General features: G+C 38.8%; 1 long non-coding RNA gene across 1 annotated transcript in view; it reads left to right on the top strand.

The window, feature by feature from the left end:
• The first annotated feature begins 5,644 nt into the window (after positions 1-5,644).
• The window catches only part of LOC132362162 (uncharacterized), a 239,420-nt gene continuing 224,918 nt past the window's right edge, over positions 5,645-20,146 (top strand). The window contains exons 1-2 of the long non-coding RNA XR_009502286.1: positions 5,645-5,777; positions 8,957-9,107. This is a non-coding gene — a long non-coding RNA (uncharacterized LOC132362162). The remainder of the gene's footprint in view (positions 5,778-8,956; positions 9,108-20,146) is intronic.

The raw sequence follows: 20,146 nt of genomic DNA, 5'->3' as shown, positions 1-20,146 counted from the left end.
ATTCTCTTTTATCTGTGGACTCATCTCCCCAATGCCCCCTGCCTGTCTGTACATCTTGTACAGGTGTATGAACTATTGTACTGTGTTCTGACATGGTTGTTTTGTTAAGGCTACTCTACCATGACTAGGTAATGGGGTCCCCCTCTAAAGGGGGATGGGTCTTTGAGTACAACATCTGTGGAAGGGATCACTCTTCTGACCGGACATTGATTCTCCTAATTTTCCGGAGGCAGCTCGTAGACAGGGAGACAACACCTGCTTCTTTTAAGTGTGCTTCTTTGTGAGCCTGGACTTTGAGATGGGCTTGAGGGCCTTACCGAGTACTGAAGAAAGATTTTTACTTCTATCTGGAGTCAGAGGGGGCACACCAAGAGACACTCCCACAGAAGATATTTTGGAAGACACAGCTGGAGATATTCTGGAAGATAGATTATCTTGTGTCATATTACTCTGTTTTCCTTTGGTGATCTGAGAACCTGCAGCAAAAGTTTTATTTGAATGCTTAAACTTGATCTTGGCTATGCTATGCCATTTGAGTCAAAAAACAGTAATGCCCCTTGAGGTCAGAGTGATGGGGGTAGCAGTAATTCATTCTCTCTCCCTGCCTCCCTTTCTCTCTCTCTCTCTCATTCCCACTCTTACTCTCTTGCTCTCCATACACTGTTAAACACTTGTGGAGTACAGGCTAGGTGCTAAACACAGTGTTAAGAACTTCATGAGTATTGTCTCAATTAATGCTCATGTCGGTCCTTGAAGTCAGTACCTTTACACCTCCACTTTATAGCTGATGGTTACAGAACTGGTAAGTGGTAGTTTCAATAATCTGTTGCCACAATAATACTGCATAATAAACAACCACAAAATCTCATTGACATACAATAGTAAACATTTGTTTTTGCACATGAGTCTGTGGGGTAAAGCTAATGTCATCTGGACTTGGCTTATTTTAGCTGGTGTCACTCTTGTGGCCGGCTCTGGGATGGCTATGTGGCTCTGTCGTCTTGGTTAGGCTTGCTCACATGTCTGGAGTTTGGCTGGTTTTTGGCTGATAGAGGATGACCTCTGCTGGAATGACTGGGAATTTTTTTTGGTTTCACTTTTTGCTCATCCTACAGCATGCTAGCCTAGGCATGTCCATCTCATGGCATGGCAGAGGGCAAGAGCAACAAGCAGAAGCATATAAGTGATCTTGAAATCTCTACATATGTCATATCTACTAACATCCTATTGGGCAAAGCAAATCACATGACCAGAGTTATAGGGCCTGGACAGGTGAAAAATCAGGGCCATTAGTGCAGTCAACCTGTCACAGTGGTGGAGCTCATGTCCCCTCTCACTTTTCTGTCTCCCATTAACTTGTGCTACAATTATCCAATAATTACCCAATTATTCTTTACCTGCTTTCCTTAAGTAGAAGATGAATCCTGAACTAGAAGATTTGGGGCTGACAGGTCTGGCTACCTCTTCTTGCAAAGATAATCCCTGCATTGACAATTTCAGAGAAGGGGAATTTGCTTCTTTACAATGTGTGTATTCATATACTGGGATTATGATGACCCATGAGATCGCACGCTGAAGAATTTTCCTCAGCACAGTGGTTCTCAAGATTCCTGAGGTTGAAGACTTCTAATAACAAAGAACTCACAGAGCCTTACATGATATTAGTTGTATCAAACTGAGGAAATAACTGAAGAGTTATTCTAAATTGTCACATGTTTAGACTAATTTATATTTTTTAATACCAACAATATTTATATATATACACATTTTGAAAATAGTGATACTTGTATCTGTGAGGTGTTATTTGTGTATTTTACAGATAGTACAGTTTGTGAATATGGATTTTCTGATTCTTTGCAATAACTCTGAAACTTCCCTCCTAAGTAAACAGACACACACAAACACCTGCCTATCTGCTTCCTAGCCTTAGTGACAAAGTTTTTTTATTACGTATTTTACAAAATACCTTGTAGTAAATGTAGGGCTGAAGTTACAATGGGAAGGCTATCAGAGGTATGACAGTCTTTTACGAGGTGCAGATGTAGTAGCAACATCTCTGCTTTCTAGAAAGACTATTTAGCATATAGAAGAAAGGCCTGACTCTTTAGCCAGGGATTTGAAAACTTCCCCAAACTTCCTAAACTTCTCTTTCTAGATTTTTCTTTCACAATTTCCTTTACAAAATTCTCTCCTCTTCCGAAAACACACATTTTTCTAATTTCTGCTTTTTGCTTGATATAAAATACCCTCTCTGTATTGAGCACCTAGCTGTCCCTCAAGACCAGGCTTGCCCCATCCCTAAGGCCTTCTCTAACTTGGTCGTCAGACTATCTTTTATGTCTTGGTTCCACTCATCTCCTTATATTTGACTTACTTAGATTTACTCTGATTCAATTCATTTCACACTCATTAGGCACTTTCAGAGTACCACTCATCAGGCCAGGCTCCAGGATTACAGAGTGAAAACTCTGTCTCTGCTGCTGAGAAACTCAGTTGTTCCTCTTACACATTTTAGACCCCTAACTCTATTGCAAGTATTTTATTTTTATATATCTTATGGCATCAAGCAGATAGAAATGGTTTAAAAATACATTTTGAATTGAAATAATAAAAAGGAAGTCACTGATGAGATTTTTCTCTCAAGAACTATGTACTGAAGGTCTTAAATCTTAGAAAGACTGACTTCTGCGGCATTCGAATATCTCCCTCTGGTCATGGTGAGGGGCTGACTAGAAGACAGTCCAGCCAAGTGTTGACTCAACTTTGAACCTGGACTATTCTCTGAGGGATGCACCCTAAGTTCAGGGGGAGGGTAAAAAGGTAAACGATCTTTCACGAAATGATCTTTCATTTCGTGTTGTTTGTACTGTGTGAACACTGATAGAATCAGAAAGGAAATGTCTGGATTTGGGGTTTAAAGAAATGGATATCTCAATTAGTTATTGGCTCCATCATCTGTATGTCAAATTTTGGACTGTTTCTTTTCCATATCCTGTTTGGTGGAAGCACGGCAGACCAGAATCTCCCAGGAATCCCTCAGTAGGCTGGCAAAAGGGACTGCCATGAAAGATGCCCAATAAATATGCCAGTTGGCTCTTAAGTTTTCCACTGGAATTACCCCAGTGTGATCAAGGGACTTTCCTGCCAATCAAAAGCACAGATGTCAATGGAGGAAGCAAGAAAAGTGGATAGCACCTGACACACAGGAATCTCATTTATAGCCTGTCTTTGAGCAACAAATCCCACCAAGGCTCCAGTGTTCCACTTATAGGTCTAGCCACAAATATCCATTGAAAAGCCATTCCTCGCTGTCTGTTTGCCTTAGGCAACTTGTTTAAACTCCTTGAATTTCAGTTTTCTCACTTCTAAAATATAGATAAGAGTAACTATGCCACTGGAAATTTTTACTGAGGTGTACCTGTTATCTTGCTTTGTTTCAATGTTATAGAAAGTTGGGAAATTTGAAAGGCAATTTTCCTTTTCCCTGCCATGCTCCTCACTCTCTATATCCAGGTCTTTGTGTTCTGTGCTCCCTGGTCCCTAAGGGAATTAAGTTTCTTTTTAGATTAGGCATCCCTCTCCCCCAAGGCCACCACCACCCAGAGCTTTGTTTGGAAGTGGGGGATTGCTGTGGAGAGTCAAGAGGGAATCAGATGGTGGCTGATTTTTAGCCATCTCAGGTGGGGCTGAACCAAATTTGATTTTAAATAAATAAAAGAGTGTGATAACATTTGCATGCCAGGTTGTGGAGGAAGCTCATACACACTCCATCTTTCTATCAGAGTTAATGTAAGAACTGAAATCAGGTAGTGTAGGGACTTCCCTGGTGGCACAGTGGATAAACTCTGCACTCCCAATGCAGGGGGCCCGGGTTCAATCCCTGGTCAGGGAACTAGATCCCACACTCATGCCACAACTAACAGTTCGCATGCCACAACTAAGGAGCCCACGTGCCTCAACCTAAGGAGCCTGCCTGCGGCAACTAAGACCCCACACAACCTAATAAATAAATAAATATTAAAAAGAAATAAGTTAGTGTACCTGAAATCACCTAGCCCAGTGGCTGACACATAGTCTAGACTCAATAAACGCTATTTCTCTTTTCTACCTGTTTATTTGTACTTTGTATCCAGAAAATGCCCATCAGTTGAGCCATTTGAAATCCAAATATCTATAGTCTTTAGACCAGCTGTCAGCAAACTGGATTTCTTGTACCCCTAGTGTGCACAGAAACCAGAAACTCTTTAAGGGGTTGAGTGGGGTTAGAGAGATTTAGGGAATTATTTCTAGATCCTAAAATTCCATATTTACTTTTTTCTAAAATTGATCAGCCTGGGGTGGATGTCATTCTAGTTCCCTTTCTCAAACTTTCCTTTTAAAATCATCTTTCTACTGCTTGACGAGAGAAAGGCATTCCTCTCACCATTTCCAAATCTTACTATACTGTGTTGCCTGGGGAGAGGGTATCTCATATAAAACAAAAAGCAGAAATTAGAAAAATATTTGTTGGCAGAGGAGAGCATTTTGTAAAGGAAATTGTGAAAGAAAAATCTAGAAAGGAAAGCTTAGGCCCAATCTGGGAGGTTTTCAAATGCCTGGCTGAAGAGCTTTTATAGAAAGCAAGGAGGTTGGTACTATCTTCTTCATCTTGTAAAAGACTGTCATAGCTCTGATGGTCTTCCTATTGCAACTTTAGCCCTACATTTCCTATGAGGTATTTTGTAAAATATGTGATATATATTATATCTGTATAATATATTATGTGTAATATATATTATGTTTATATATTATTAAAAGATATGTGTCTAGTAAAATTTTACTTTTTATGTTGAATAATTATTATCAAACTTTGTAATATATTTATGTTATTTGGAACAGATGTGTACTACTAATAATTTTAATGGCTAACTCAATCTAGAAGAAATTATAAACATAAGAGAATTATGGATATAAGGAATTAAAAACATAAATACATATTGCAGATAACATACATCTTTTTGTTAGAGAGAACTATGATAGGGTGATCAATAATAGTTCATTTAGATAAATTCTACGGGGGCATTCTCTGATGACAAAAAAAAAAAAAGCAACAATGTAAACGTATGTTAAAGAAGTGTTCATTTACCTATTTTCAAATGGATGGGTATCAAGTCACTGTAGTATTTAGAATTCATTGGACAAATTTATAAAGGGATGCAATAGTTTTGTTTTTAAATGTTATTGTTTACAATACACTGGAAATATCACCCTTTGCAATTATTTAAATTTTTGGTGAAAAATTTTAGAGGACAACTTAAAAATGTGTGAATGGGTAGATAGCTTTCAATCTTTTGGGGAGTAAGTAATCCAAAAAGTTTGAAGAGCACTGTTACAGGGAACGTGCAAAATGCAGTTTAGCTAAGGCTGGTGCTTTTCTTACTAACAAGTTCTTAATTGTTCTTACTCTTAGTTCTTAATAACTAAGAGTAGTTGGGAAGAATCAAGAGCAGTGAAGAAGGGATAATTAGTAGCGCTCATTACACATACGTATAGTATCGTGGATGTACCATAGAGAGGCGCTGGAAGACTGAGAGCTAGAGAGACCTTTGCCGGGCTCAGCGGGAAGTGATTCTGGGAACAAGCGCAGAAAAAACAAAATGGAGACCGTCGTCAGAAAGGTTCAGGTCCGCAAAGATTTGGCCAGATTAGTGGCAGCGAGTTGGTTTGGGACAACAGCTACTGTCAGGACAGGCTTCCTGTGAGATGGGACTTGAACCGGTTCCATCCAAGTCGAGTTGGTGAGTTGGAGTCAGTGCTGGTGGAGAGGAGTCCTGGTGATTTTACTTAGGAGATGCTGAAAGGCAGTTCTTGACCACTCATCGCTCAACTCATGTAGAGCAGTGTGTGTGTCTTACACACACAGAAGTAAAAGCACCTCAGAATTTCGCACACCAATTAGGAAAAGATATAAAGTGTTAGTTAGTTGTCATGAATGCTGTGTTTACCAACTGAAGAAAAACCAGGGTCTCTTGGCGATTATAATGGTATCTGTGTAAATACGGATTCACTTTCCAAAGCCAGAGTTCTCTGATCTGCTGAGAAGGTGGAAGCTGTTTTCCATGAAAGTAGTGATCTAGGAGAATCCCTGCAAGATTTCACAGATTATGGCCCTGCAGAGACAATTTCTCAAATGTTAGGATTCAGGTGTTCAGTTGAAGCTTGTTTATCGGATTTGAACCAAATCTAACTAGTCAAATGTAAATCTAAGAACATCTCCAAGACAAAAATAACTCTTCAGATTATCATTTCACATTATCCAAACCCTGATTTCTAATCCATTTTCTCCCTTTCCTTTAGTAGCACAAGTGATTATATGATTTTATTTCTATTTTGTAAATACTGTATGTTTCCCAGCAGCTATTCTTGCCTATAGAGGAAAATCTAGCTTTTTAGTCTAGCATGTGGTGGCTTCCATAATTTGCTCCATCTATATTTCTTATTTTATTTTCCATCTTTTCCCTATGTGGAAAAGCAGTTTAATCTGGCTGTTTCACTGCCATCCTCAATATGACTTCAGGATATAGTAGGTACCAGATTAAGATACAAACAAAGCTAATGGGAGATAATTTTTGATAGGGCAATCAAGGAAGATTTCATAAAAGAGGTGACATTTGAACTGATCCTTGATATATTGGATTTTCAAGGCATGGGTTTAGAGTGAAATACTGAGCTGTTGGTGAGGGACTAGGTGTGGCCTAGATTTCTAGGACATCTACTCAAATGAAAAATGTGGGAAGCCAGATACTATTTGCATTGTTCCTTTCCATTACATACTGCACCAGTGTGGCAATAATGCCTACATTAGATGTGTGCTTAGGTCTCTGTCCACACATGGAGTTGTGAAGTAGGAACTTCCTGAAATCTGATGCATTAGTAGGCAGAATTTGGTATTGGACTAGTACACTATTTGTGGTTTATTATTATTATCATAGTCATAGAACAACTCCATTCTTATATTTCACCTACAGCACTTTAATATAGGTGTTATCCAGGGGTATCCCTGGACAAAGCAGTGATTCAGGTTTTTATTGTCAATCTGGGATTAAAAAAAAAAAAAAAAAAAGACCCTGAACGAGGAATCTGAGAGTGCACACTCTAGATCTGGCAGTGCCACTGAGTAGCTGGATGCTAATAAAAACAAAATAATAACTTTTCCCAGCCTTAGTTTCCCTACTTGTGAATATATATATATATATATATATATATATATATATATATACTAATAATTTCTTCTCCTATTTGTAAGAGTGCAGTGAGGATTAAATCTGTTCATATATGTGAAAATATTTCCAAGTAATTAAAAAAATCCCTAAAATGCAAAGGGTCAAATTCCAGGTTTCTTATTCTTTCTGAGGATACAGTTAGGTAACCTGATTGATAACCAGCCATTCAAAGGCATTAGGTGCTATAGGCAAAGTCCATGAGAGCTGGGGCTTTTTTTTTTTTTCTGTTATATTTACAGAACAGTGACTATCACATTGCAGGTACTTGCTGTATATTTATAAAATGAAAGAATGAATGAATGACTGGAGGCATTCAAGGGCCTCCCTCTAGCTGGCTGACCTGGCTGCCAAAGCTCTGTGTCTAGGTGACTGGCTGAGTAGAGTCTGTGAACTGTGTGTTTGCTTAAGGATATCTTGATTCCACCTGGCTTTTCTCCCTATTTTGATAATAGAAATAGCTAACATTGCTTGAGTACCAGATATGTGCTGGGAGCTGTGAGGTACTTTACATGAACCTTTGGTCATCCTCCCAGCCCTGAAAAGGTGTGTATCCTTATTTTAAACACCAGAAATTCATGCTCAGAAAGGCTAAGTAACTTACAAAAAATCATATAGCTAGCATATCAACTTGGATAGGCTAGATTATGCTGTGATAATAAACAATCTTTATATCTCAGTGACTTAAAACACAAAGGTTTATCTTTTGCTCGTCTCATGCACTCATACTGAGGCAGCTGGAGGGCCCCCTTGCCATCCTTAAGGGTCCAGGCCACAGAACAGCAACCATCACACATATTGCTGTGCCAGAGGAAAAGATATCTCTAGAGAGTGTCACACCAGCAATAAAAGTTGGCCTGTGAGTGACACACAGCCCTTTTTCTCAAAATGCATTGGTCAGGATTAGTCACATGACTCCACCCAAATATAGGCACACTAGGAAAATGTAGCCCTATCATGTGCTGGAAGACAGAGTGAGACATTTTTTTTTCCCTAATATTTATTTATTTATTTATTTATTTTTGGCTGTGTTGGGTCTTCTGTGCGAGTTGGGTTTCTGTGCGAGGGCTTTCTCTAGTTGCGGCGAGTGGGGGCCACTCTTCATCACGGTGCACGGGCCTCTCACTGTCGTGGCCTCTCTTGTTGCGGAGCACAAGCTCCAGACGCGCAAGCTCAGTAGCTGTGGCTCACGGGCCTAGTTGCTCCGCGGCATGTGGGATCTTCCCAGACCAGGGCTCGAACCCATGTCCCCTGCATTGGCAGGCAGATTCTCAACCACTGCGCCACCAGGGAAGCCCAAGAGTGAGCCATTTTGAGGGTGATGCAAATAACTACCAGAGCTAGTAAGTGGACGACTTGGTTTATGAATTCAAAAATTGCCTACTTCAAAATCAGGTTTATATCACAAAACCGCATTGCTTTACTCAACTTAGCTAGAGTTTTGGGAATGGGGAATATCCATTCGACTTTCAGCGAGGGTTGTCTTTTTGAGGTAACCCATGCTGAATCTTCCTAGGATGAGAATAACTCTTCCTCCTCAGTTGTTACACCAGCAGACATGACCCCTTTGTCCTATGGTAGATGAGGCTTGAAAGTCAGACCCTAGTAGGCTAGGCACTGTCCCTTTCCATGCTGTCTTCTGCTTGCTGTATCTATAGCGGAAATAGTGTCATTAACACCATTTTCTACTCTTCCAGGCCCAGAGCTGCTGAAGTGACTTGCAGTCCCAGAGCTGCTGGAGTGACTTAGCAGTTGGCAAGGTGTCCCCTGAACTACAGAAGTTGTATATTGGGCCAGAAGCAGACCTGGAAAAGCTGATGACAAAGGCCTGCCAACAGTGCTGAGACTGTAAGTTAAGATCATTCACATTTCCATCTTTGTAGGCAGCCTGTGATGTGAGTTTGGAGACTGCCCAGCTGAAAGCCCTGAATTGGAATTCAGGATCTTTGAAATTAGCCCTGGCTCTATCATCACTAGCTGTGTGACCTTGGGCAAGTAATTTAATCTCTCAGAAGTCTGAGTTTCCTCATCTGGAAGAAGAATTCCAGTTCAACATTCTGATTTTTAAGATGAAAACTGCCAATCTGCACATTGTGTGAGTGGCTAACATCTGAATAGCACTTAATATTGTACGAAGCTTTTCAGCTGCCTTGCTATGCAGACATGATTACCATAATTTTCCCAGTGAATAAACAGTCTTGCAGGATCAGGTTAATTGCCCAAGGTCTCACAATTAATAAATAGCAGAAGTAGGACTTGGACATAAATCTACTGTCTCCAGATTTGGTGTTCTTTTCCCTGGTCTTTTCCTAATCCATAGGATGTGAAAAAGAACACAAAAGTAAAGACAGTGGATGGCACAAAGAAAACAGCAGAGGATTTAAATCTTTGAGGATTAACTTTGAATCCAAGCTCTGCCATTTACTGATTTAGAGTCCTAGAAAAGCCATTTTTTTTCCTGTTTGGCAAAAATAGGCAAGGCTGATAGTCACCTCAGAAACACTGGTACAGCCGTACTGCTTATTAAAATATTGAAATCCTTCTGTATTATTTGATGACTAGCCATCCCATTTGTCCCCCTCCTTTCAGATCCCCCCCCATATTCCCATGATTGAGCAACAAAAGAGTTAATGTGGGACTCAGCTGGGGGCATTAAGGATCCACTCCATTTCAGGGAGGTATGGTTGGTCCCAAACCATATTGGTTGTTAAATATTTTTAATATCAACAATGATTAGCGATAATAATGATGACATTCTTCCCCACTTCAATGGGCTGCTGTTGAAGATCAGATAATATAAAACAATGAATGACAGATCAGCTATAAACCTTAAAAGCAATGTTTAAAAATGTCATAGCAATGACCTTTGGGGAAAAAAGTTCTATTATACAGAAAATAACGCATAGGATTTTACCTTGGTGAGATTGCTGCCTATTAGTCTATTTAAGACTCTCATATGGTAAAGGAACTTATTTTGCATTTTTAACTTTGAATTTTCTAATGTTTGGGAATAGAACTCATTTCTCAACCATAAAACACCTATCACATTCTCTGCTGATTTTGTGGATCTTGGTTTTTGACCCTTAACTTACTGTTTTCTATATCTTTACTTATTCTTATATAGTATGTCTTTCTGTACAGTGGCTCACATGGTTCCTATCCTAGATGCTGCTTTAGTCCAAGGTTAAAGGCACTCAACTCCCCATGGCAGGTTTATCACAGAGCAGAGGTCGCTAGAGTCCAGCTCTCCTAGAATAACAAGAATAAGGCAAATGATAGCATCATCAAAAAACAATGGCAGGAAATATTTACTGAGTGCTCTTTACATGTTGAGGACCCTGCTGAGTGCTGTGCATATTCTACTGATCATGGGGCTTGACTCCATTTTACCCCACGTGATTAGTCTAAGCTAGGGGTCCGCAAGCCATCCAGTCCCTGGCCTGTTTTTGGAGGACCGTGAGCTAAGAATAGTTTTTACATTTTTATAGGGTTGAAAGAAGAAGAATATGCTACAGAGATTGTGTGTGGCCCACAAAGCCTAAAATTGTCATTATTTTGTCTTTTACAGAAAAGTGCCAATACCACTTTCCTTACTAGTGACTGGATTAAAGTTAGGCATGTGGTCCATTCAAACAACAAATAGTTATTAAGTCCTAAACACTATTTTGAATGTTGGGGATACATCAGTAAGCAAAACAGACAAAAATTCCTGCCCTCGTGTATCTTTATTCTAGTTTTAGTTAATGAGATATAAGTTTGTGGCTGTTTGGTAAAGGTTTCTCACATTTAAGTAGGCAATAGTGAAAAAGATATTCCTTTCTACCTCTAAGTGTTCCTTTCTTTAAATGTGATACTTCGAATTTATGATCATGAGGGGAGCCAGCTCAAGACAGAGTTAACACATCAAAGGGGACAGAAGAGAAAGTCAAAAAGAAATTAATTAAGCTGCTGAGTCAATCAACCTTGAAATCTGCCACACCTAAGACCTACTAATATATAATAAGTTTTCTTTGTTTTAGTTTTCTATGGCATACTTATACACATATGTTACCCAATTTAATCCTTATAACAACCCTATGAAGTACTTATTGTTCTCATTTTGCAGAAGAAGAATGTAAAGATCAGAGAAATTAATTAATTTCATAGTCCGCAGCTAGTGGAAGAGCCATGATGGGAACCCAGGTCTCTCTGGGTCTCTCAGGTCTCTAGTTTCTCTCTCTCATGGAATTTCTAAGCAGTGAGAGTTGTTAGAGGGAAAGGCAGGAAGTCAACATGAGGACAGTTTTTATATCCTGAGCCTGTATATAGGCTGCATTACTGAGTTTCATCCTTTTGCTTAGACCTAGAACAATGTTTCTTGACCCCCATCCCACAGTGAGAAGGTAGCATTTTTCCATTTATTGAGAAGTCATTGCCCTTAGACAGTTGTATTAATATATATAAGGAACCAAGCACTGAAATCTCCCAGGAAGGGGCAGATCTATCAATTTCTCTCCATTTTTCCCACCACCTTTTAGATCACTTCTCACTTTGTCTGCTGCAGTAACAGACTCCCACCTGGTCTTTGTTCGGTTCACTGTGGCCTTCTAATCCTCTGTCTACACTGTAACTGGAGGATAAAAACAAATTTCAATATGGTCTGCAAAGTCTGTTCAGCTTCATATTTCCTCAGGCACCCTCCTGCTTTCTCTGTTCCAGCCACACTGGCCTTTATCGGCCATGAGCTTGTGCCTGGAATGATCTTTCTCTTTATGCCCAATAAACACCTATTTGTCTTGTGGATATCTATTCAAGTTTTCCTTTTTCACGCAAGCCTTTTCTGATCTCCCTGACTGGATTGACCCCTATTGTTTGTCCTCATCAGGCCATGTACCTCCCTTCAAAGCACATGGCACAACTGTAGTTTTCCACTAGTTAGTGTGATTATCTGTTTAAGTTGTTTACCATACTGTATTTTATGCTATAGGAGAGCAGTGGCCACATCAGTTACCATTATAAACCCAGTGCCTGGCACACTGTTGGCGCTCAATAAATATTTGTGGAATGAATGTATATGTATGCATGAAAAGGCATCTTTTATTTTTTCAGTGATCCAAAGCATCAAGGAGAGTTTAGAGCTCAGGTTGTATCAGTCCAAATCCCTGTAGGAAACACACTCAAATCTCAAATGGAGCAATTGAGGAAAGTTTAATTTAGGAACTATTTACACAAGTGTAAATAAGTTGAAGGGAAAGTAACAAGGAATAGTGAAGCATCCTGGGGCTAGCAGCAGTGGGGAGAAGTTGGTACACCTAAAACGGACTGGGCAGGGAAGGGAGCAATTTTGCCCTTAAGAGAATAGTTGTAGCTCTAGAAGAGAGTCAGGGGATAGGTGCTGTGGCTATTGTAGACAAACCCAGCTAACCTGAAGGACCTCTTCATTGTCCAGTGATGCCAGAATTATAAGAACAAAAAACCACCATTATCACTAATACTCTTTTCCCTCTGACCTCTGTCCAGTGCCTCCCATGCCGTTTACCCAGTTGGGTTTACCCAACAGAAAGCCAGAGGGTGTAGACTGTAAAGGCTGCTTTCCAAGGCACAATGCTGAGTAGAAAATGGAGGAAATGGATCTGGCAGGACAAATAAAAAATAGTCATTGGTCATTGGGACAATTCTGTCTCTTGCTTTTCTAAAAGAATTACTAAGACAAATAATGCCAAAGGTAATTTGAAACGTTTTAACTCAATAGAGAGAAAGAAATCACGAAAGTTTGAGAGTTATGTAGGTAATCAAAACTACATAAGTTTTCTTATTGGAAATGCCATGAAAAGTGTAGATTAATGAAGAGGATTTTTAGTTAGACTTAAGATCAAACCACCTCTGCCACTACCTACTTTGGTAGCCTTGGTTTTCTCGTTTATATAGTGAGGATTATAATGCCCATCTCATAGGATTATTGTAAGAATCCAAGGTCTGGCACATGGTAGGTGCTCATAAAATGGTAACTACTGTGATAAAGGTGTGTAGTTATTATCTGCTAGGGCCTAGCACTATGATAAAGTCTCTCCTTGGGAGCTTTTGTTGTTGTTAGGCAAGCAAAGCCACCAGGGAAGGAGCAATTAGAGACTAAGTAGGCCAGAGAATAATCAAATATCAATTGCATATTAAGATTCTCAAGAAAGATTCAGGTCACAAGATCTATTAGATCTGCTGTGTAAATGGACCACTCCTCACTCTTGCCCCTTCCCCACTCCACCACCCACCCACACCTCTAGATCTTTGAGGAAACTTCCAGTCCTAAAAGCTAATGCATTGTAGGTCACGAGGATTGTATACATCAGTGAACTACTGAGTCACTCAGCTACGTGCAGTTCAACCACGGGCTACTGAAGCCAATAAAAGCAAGAGCAGTTTAGAACTCCTTAGTGGGTAGTTCTACCTTAAGACAGTAGTGACATCACATCACCCAGCTCAGATGCATTGTGTGAAAGTGACAACTTTTTCCCCACTTAACAAAACCCCTGTTTGCTTACTTGGTGCCAAATGGCTGACATATAAACACTGAAGGACAGATTAAAGACCACATTGTACTTTTCTTTGCCATTGTGTGAAGGGCATTATTTTCCAAGTTGATAAGATCTAGAAGGAAGAATAAGGCACAATGGACTTTTACTTTAACCACTAAACACTCACCTTATCTCATAGAATGCCCGGGACTCTGTTCTACTACTCTTGGTCACAAAGCTTCTGCCATTAGGAAAAGTAAAGACACTTGACTCAGAATTTGTTTCTAGGGGATTGGAAAGGAGTTAAGAAGAGGGATGAAAAAGCAGAATTAGAGGGTCTGGAGGACAAGCTGGGGGTGACAGTATTCATGCCTGGAGGACAAGCTGGGGGTGACAGTATTTATGCCTGGAGTCCACTGCATGCAATATGATTCTTGCTCTCAAATTGCCTGAGACACACTGACAAAGAGGAACAGACGCCACCAGTGTAGATGAGTCAGAGCATTAGCAACAGAATCAAATGAATCTTCCTTCACACACATAGCCTTCCCTGATGCATGTGTCCTGTGTCGATCTGTGTCTTCTCATTTTCTCCAAACAAGACTAGCAATTCTTCTATTCCCTCCTCTCTTTCCTACTTACATTAGTGCCTTATGTTGTCACAGTTCACGCTTTTTTTTTTTTTTTTTTTTACAGTTCATTTTTGAAATCAAAGTCACATTGGGCCAGGAATTAAAAGGCCTGCTTCTAACTTTAGCTTTGCTGTATATCTTTGAACATGCCCTTTTATTTATTTATTCAGTTCTTGTTATTATCATTTTGCAGAACCTTTTAAAATTGAAATATAGTTGATGTACAATATTATGTTAGTTTGACCTTTGCATTCATTATGAAATTGTCACCATGATAAGTCTAGTCACCATCTGTTCCCCATACAAAATTATTACAGTATTATTGACCATACTCCTTATGTTGTATGTTATATGATATATATGCCTGTGGCTTATTTATTTTATAACTGGAGGCTTGTTCCTTTTAATTCCCATCACCTCTTTGCCTCCCCCAGCCCCCTTCTCTCTAGCATCTACTCTGTCTCTGAGTCTCTTTTCATTTTGTTTTGTTTGTATGTTTGTTTTGTTTTTCATATTCCACATGTAAGTGAGATCATAGGGTATTTTGTCATTCTCCATTTGACTTATTTCATCTAGCATAATACCCTCTGGATCCATCCACTTTGTTGCAAATGGCAAGATTTCATTCTTTTAATGGCTGAGTAATATTCCATAGGGGAACCTTTCTACTTTGTTTCTCATACACAAAAATGGGTGGTGGGGTTGTAGGAGAATAAAGTAAAATCACTCCAGCTTCTTCCCATTTCTCTGGTGGGTCCTTCACCTACACTCTTACCTTGTACATGACCATCCTGTTTCTGTAGGCCACTTTCTTTTGTGAGTAGCAAAGTGTTGCCAGGAAGAGGCTGGTAGATTTCCTTGTTTTTTTACCAGAAATAGAGAGTATATCAGGACTGAAGGACACTACTATGAATAGCTCTCAGCAAAACACTTCCATTATAACAGGGGCACGGTCTCAATGAGGAAATTGACACTTGAAGATATGTCTGTGTATACTTTTTTTGGTTTAGGAAGGGAAAACAACCACATGGGGCTGTTTGCATTGCAGGGAAGAACTCTTCAAGGTCAGAACTGGCTCCAACCTGACTGAGGCTCATTGGCCTATGATTTCTGAGATTGAACAGGCAGCCAAAAAACCAGATCTTTCTTCTTCACAGTCTGGATTCATTATGAAGACACTGTATTAATGAGTAACTGGAATTATAGAAATACAGTACTAGGAAAGACCTATATAATATCCAGTCAAGTATTTTCAAACTGTGTTCCATGGGGCTCCATCCATAGAGGCACTTTAAGTATTCTGCAAATGTTTGGTTTGAATTTTATTTTTAAAAATGTGGTCAGTTCTTGATTATGATTCTAGTCCTTATTTTGGCTTTCTTTTACAGCCTGTCTTGGAATCCAATTTTCAGTAGACCTTACCGATACTAAATAATAAATTAGCTTAATTTCTTTGTCAGGAAATCTCTGAAATAATGATTCCCAAGTCACCTTGGAGAAAGTATACATTCTTGTTGCCAAATATATTTTTGAAAAGGTGCTTCCTTCTTGTGTACTTTGGTAAAATAGCTTTTTGGAAGTCCATCCTCTTTGGTGGGTCCTGAAATCTGGGAAGACCCATTTTGGAGTTAGAGAATGCCTACATAGAATAGGAGTTGGGTAAATCAGAAGGGGGTGTGTGCGTGTGTGTGTGTGTGTGTGTGTGTGTGTGTGTGTATACAGTAGGGATTTAGTAAGAATACTGACTGTCACAGACAACTAGTTTCATTAACATAGAATCATACCTCCTGTTTTGGCCCCAAATGGAGTCACCTTGCTTGATCATTCTCATTCATTTATGAATAACATTTGGCAATTTTAAGAAATTTAATCCAGCTTCGAGGCTGAAGTTTTAACTTTATAGAGACTATTGGAAGGGATGTTTCTTATTCTCTAAGGGCCATTCCCAAGGAGGAATTTTTAAAAAATGATTTGGGTATTGGAAATATGGCTAGAATGTGTTTTCACCTTGAGGGATAGGGTTGCCAGATTTCTGAAAAAAGAAAAAGGGGAATGCTTAGTTAAATTTGAATTTCAGGTGAAAAAAGTATTTGTTGTTTATCTAAAATTCGAAAGTAAATGGTGTCATGTTTTTCATGTGACGACCCTCTGAGTTGGCTATTTCGTTCTAATATATGTAAAATTCCAGATTTATTAAATTGTAGTCACTTCCCCTACAACTCCTTTTTCTAAAGTGCTGAAGTCCTGCAGGACTCAGTGTCAGGAGAAACGTGTGCTGTGTATAGTGCATTGCCACGTCCCATACATCTGGACCTGAAAAAGCATGACCCCAGGGCAGTGAGAAACAAAGGAGGAAAATCAAGGCTTGGGTCTCTGCGAAGTCTTTCAGGGCTGACCTTGGATGTTTTGCAGCCTTCCAGTGGCCTGGCAGCCTGTCCTGAGTGGTTTAATGTTGAAATTCTTTTAAGTGATTGTGTTAGTTTCCTTTTCATAAACCTTATCTCTTCCTTGGAGTGTGTTTTAGTTTGCCTGGATGGAGCTGAGTATTCATTCTGTTGGCTCCCTGAGTCCTCACGTGGGACTCTGTTTCTGTGGGATTTCATTCTTTGCTTATTTGCTTTAGGAAGAGGCTCACTGATAAAGGAGCACAGCCATATGGGGGCCAGGGGATCCTCTTGTGCAGCTGCCCTCTAGGACCCTGCCTCCTTCTCAGGCTGCAGGGATTTTACTTATAATCAGGGAATGCTGAAGCTGAGAAGCACCTTAACATGCTCTAGTATAATGGGGCATGGGAAGTGGTCCCCTTGACACTCTCTCTGAGTAGATTTTTTTTTTTTTAAGAGTAGCTTTACTCTTTGTCTGTTATACATTGTTAGTTTCCCTGAAAGATATCATTTGATGAAAGGATTCTGCAGATAGAAATGAGTTATAAAATTGTTTATCATAGCCCCAGCTCATTACAAATAAGGATTCTGGAACCCAGAGAGGTGAAGTGACTTGCCAAAGACAATGTAGCAGGTTAGTAGCAGAAATGGGACATTGAAGCTCAGGTCTTCCAGCTCCCAGATGGTGCTTTATATTCAAGTATACCAAATCCCTAACACTATGATTCAACTATGCACATTTCAGGGGCCAGGAAAGAGTTCCTTGGCTCTTTAGTTCACATGCCTTCCCTGCTTGCTTAAGGAGGGTTGGAGATTGTTTCGATTGTTGCTGGGAGTGGTGGGAAGGTGTGTTAAGGCTTAAAGCAAAAATACCTGGGGGATGGTAGACAGCTATTCTATTCCATCCTATTAGGTAAATCTAGATAGGAGTTTGTTTCCTGAGAAGAATGTTTCATGGAGGAGAGCATAGAACAATCTGGGAACCTACAATTAGGATAGATGGGTTGCTTTTTGGGTAGAAATGGATTCTAACAGCAGGATGTACCCTGGCACATATCCTTCTCATTTTTCTTTAGCTGGTGTTTTTGGTATTTCATCACCTCTGGATGTGTGAGAGATATACGATTCCCTTTTCTTTTTCCTCCTTCTTAGGTGGGCACTTGGCTGAGGTACACTACTTCTGTTCTTATACTGTGTACTTGCCTTGTTTGTAACCCTTTCCCTGAGGGATTCTCTTTAATTCTTTTTTAGATCATCCCTCAAATACTCCAGGCAACAATAGAGAATCACTAATATCAGAAATCACAGCCCCAAATATCCCTTATACTTCCCTTATATGTAGAGAAATTTACCATATCATGGGGGAATAGAATAACAAGATGTTTAAGGACCTGGGGTTTAGGTTTAAACAGACCTGGATTAAAGTTCCAGCTCTGACTTTTACTAGCAAGTGACTTTGGGCAGTTATTTTTACCTTTTTGAACTCAAGTTCTTCATATATGAAAGGGATAGGGGTTGGGTGCTAATAATAACTCACACTTCATAGGATTGCTGTGAGGCTTAAATAAGAAATGTATATAAAGTACTTTGAATAGTACCTGGCAAGTGGTAAGCACTCAATTGCTGCTAGTTGCTTTATTATTGTAATTATTATTGATACCTTTATTATTACTCTTCCATAAAAGTGAACTATTTTGGGTCTCCTACACCATGATCTGTGGGTTGGTGTTATTCCTATCTTCATTAAAGAAAATATCTTTCAATCAACAATTTGGATTTATGTAAAGAGACTTCTTTTTTGCTGTAATAGAAATAGAGAATAAACCCTTCTAAGTTTAAAAAAGAAAGAAAGAAAAGAAAATCTCTCTCTTAATCAAAACCCTACTTATTTTTAATTGTTTTTTTTTCTTTTTTTAGTTTATTTTTTATTGAAGTATAGTTGATTTTCTTTCCTTTTTTTTAAATGTTCTTTGGATCATTTATTCTTATACAACAAACATATTTTCTTTTAATAAATATCCCTCTATCACTACTTTATTTTTTTATTATTTTATATATATATATATATTTTAATTTTACTTTTTTATACAGCAGGTTCTTATTAGTTATCTATTTTATACATATTAGTGTATATATGTCAATCCCAATCTCCCAATTCATCACGGCACCACCACCACCACCCCCCTTTTAATTGTTTTAACTTATGATTTCTTAAGTTCTGGTTCCAGTTTTACCTCCTTGATGAAAATTTTCACCATTCCACACCACTCCTTTAATTTCCTGATTTACACATTCTCTGGGCAAATGATCTAGAGAGCAATTTATAACATTTTTCACATAAAAAGTCTCTTTTTAAAATTATTTTCCCATGAATGTTATGGTTGAAAGCATATTTTAAAGGTAATTTTCTTACTAGGGAAATTTTAAACATTTAAAACATAAAAGTAGTGAAAATGGTATAATGGGTTCCATGTACCCATTACCCAACTTCAACAATTATCAGTATTTTGTTAACTTTGTTTTACCCATCTCTCCTGCTCTCCTTTTATTTTGGCCATAATATTATAAAGCAAATCCCCAGACATCATATAAGTTATAGGTAAATAGTTTGTCATGTATATTCAATTGATGAGGATTTTTTCCTTATAATTACAGTGCCATCAGTCTAACAAAATTAATGATATTTCTTTCATCATTTAACACCCAGTCAATATTCACATTTCTCTGATTACCTCAAAAATACTTTTTTTTAACAATTGAATCAATAGTTGAATCAAGATTCAAACAAAGCCTACACATTGCATTTGGTTGCTGTGTCTCTTAAGTTTCTTTTAATTGATTAGAGTTCCTCTTCCCTTGCTTCTTAAATAAGTTTTCTAAAAACTCAAAACCTAAACAGAAAAACAAACCAGAGTGCATTTATTATAAAGAAGTCATTTCCCTATATAATAAATAAAACATATGTAACTGTCAGTCACGAGGTCTGGTTAATGTAACTAGAATTAACATTCTGAATTGACATCAGTCCAGCTGCAAGCAAAGAAATTTACTATTTTAGTTAATTTGTGCATTTTTATCTTAGAGAATATTTCCATTTGGTCTTTAAAAATACTATAGATGGCTTAAGGAGTTTAGTCCTAAAATCTAAAGTTGGGACTAACTGATATTATTACAGGAAGACAGTTCTTACTTTTAAACACCTAAAATAAAGTGTTTTTCTCAGCAGGCAAACTCCCTTTATATCTGGAGACCCCTGCTCTGTTCTCTCTGATTCTGATTGATGATTTTGTCCCGCTCTCTGGGTCTCAGTCTTTGTCTTTAGCCCGTTCATTGGCTACTCCCAACTGCATGGACTTTGCCTTCCCCGTGAGCCTGGACAACAC

The sequence above is a fragment of the Balaenoptera ricei genome, chromosome 3, assembly GCF_028023285.1.
Source record: "Balaenoptera ricei isolate mBalRic1 chromosome 3, mBalRic1.hap2, whole genome shotgun sequence".
Taxonomy (NCBI): Eukaryota; Metazoa; Chordata; class Mammalia; order Artiodactyla; family Balaenopteridae; genus Balaenoptera; species Balaenoptera ricei.
The sequence above is the reverse complement of the archived record's forward strand: the minus strand, read 5'-3'. Positions and strand labels throughout refer to the sequence as shown.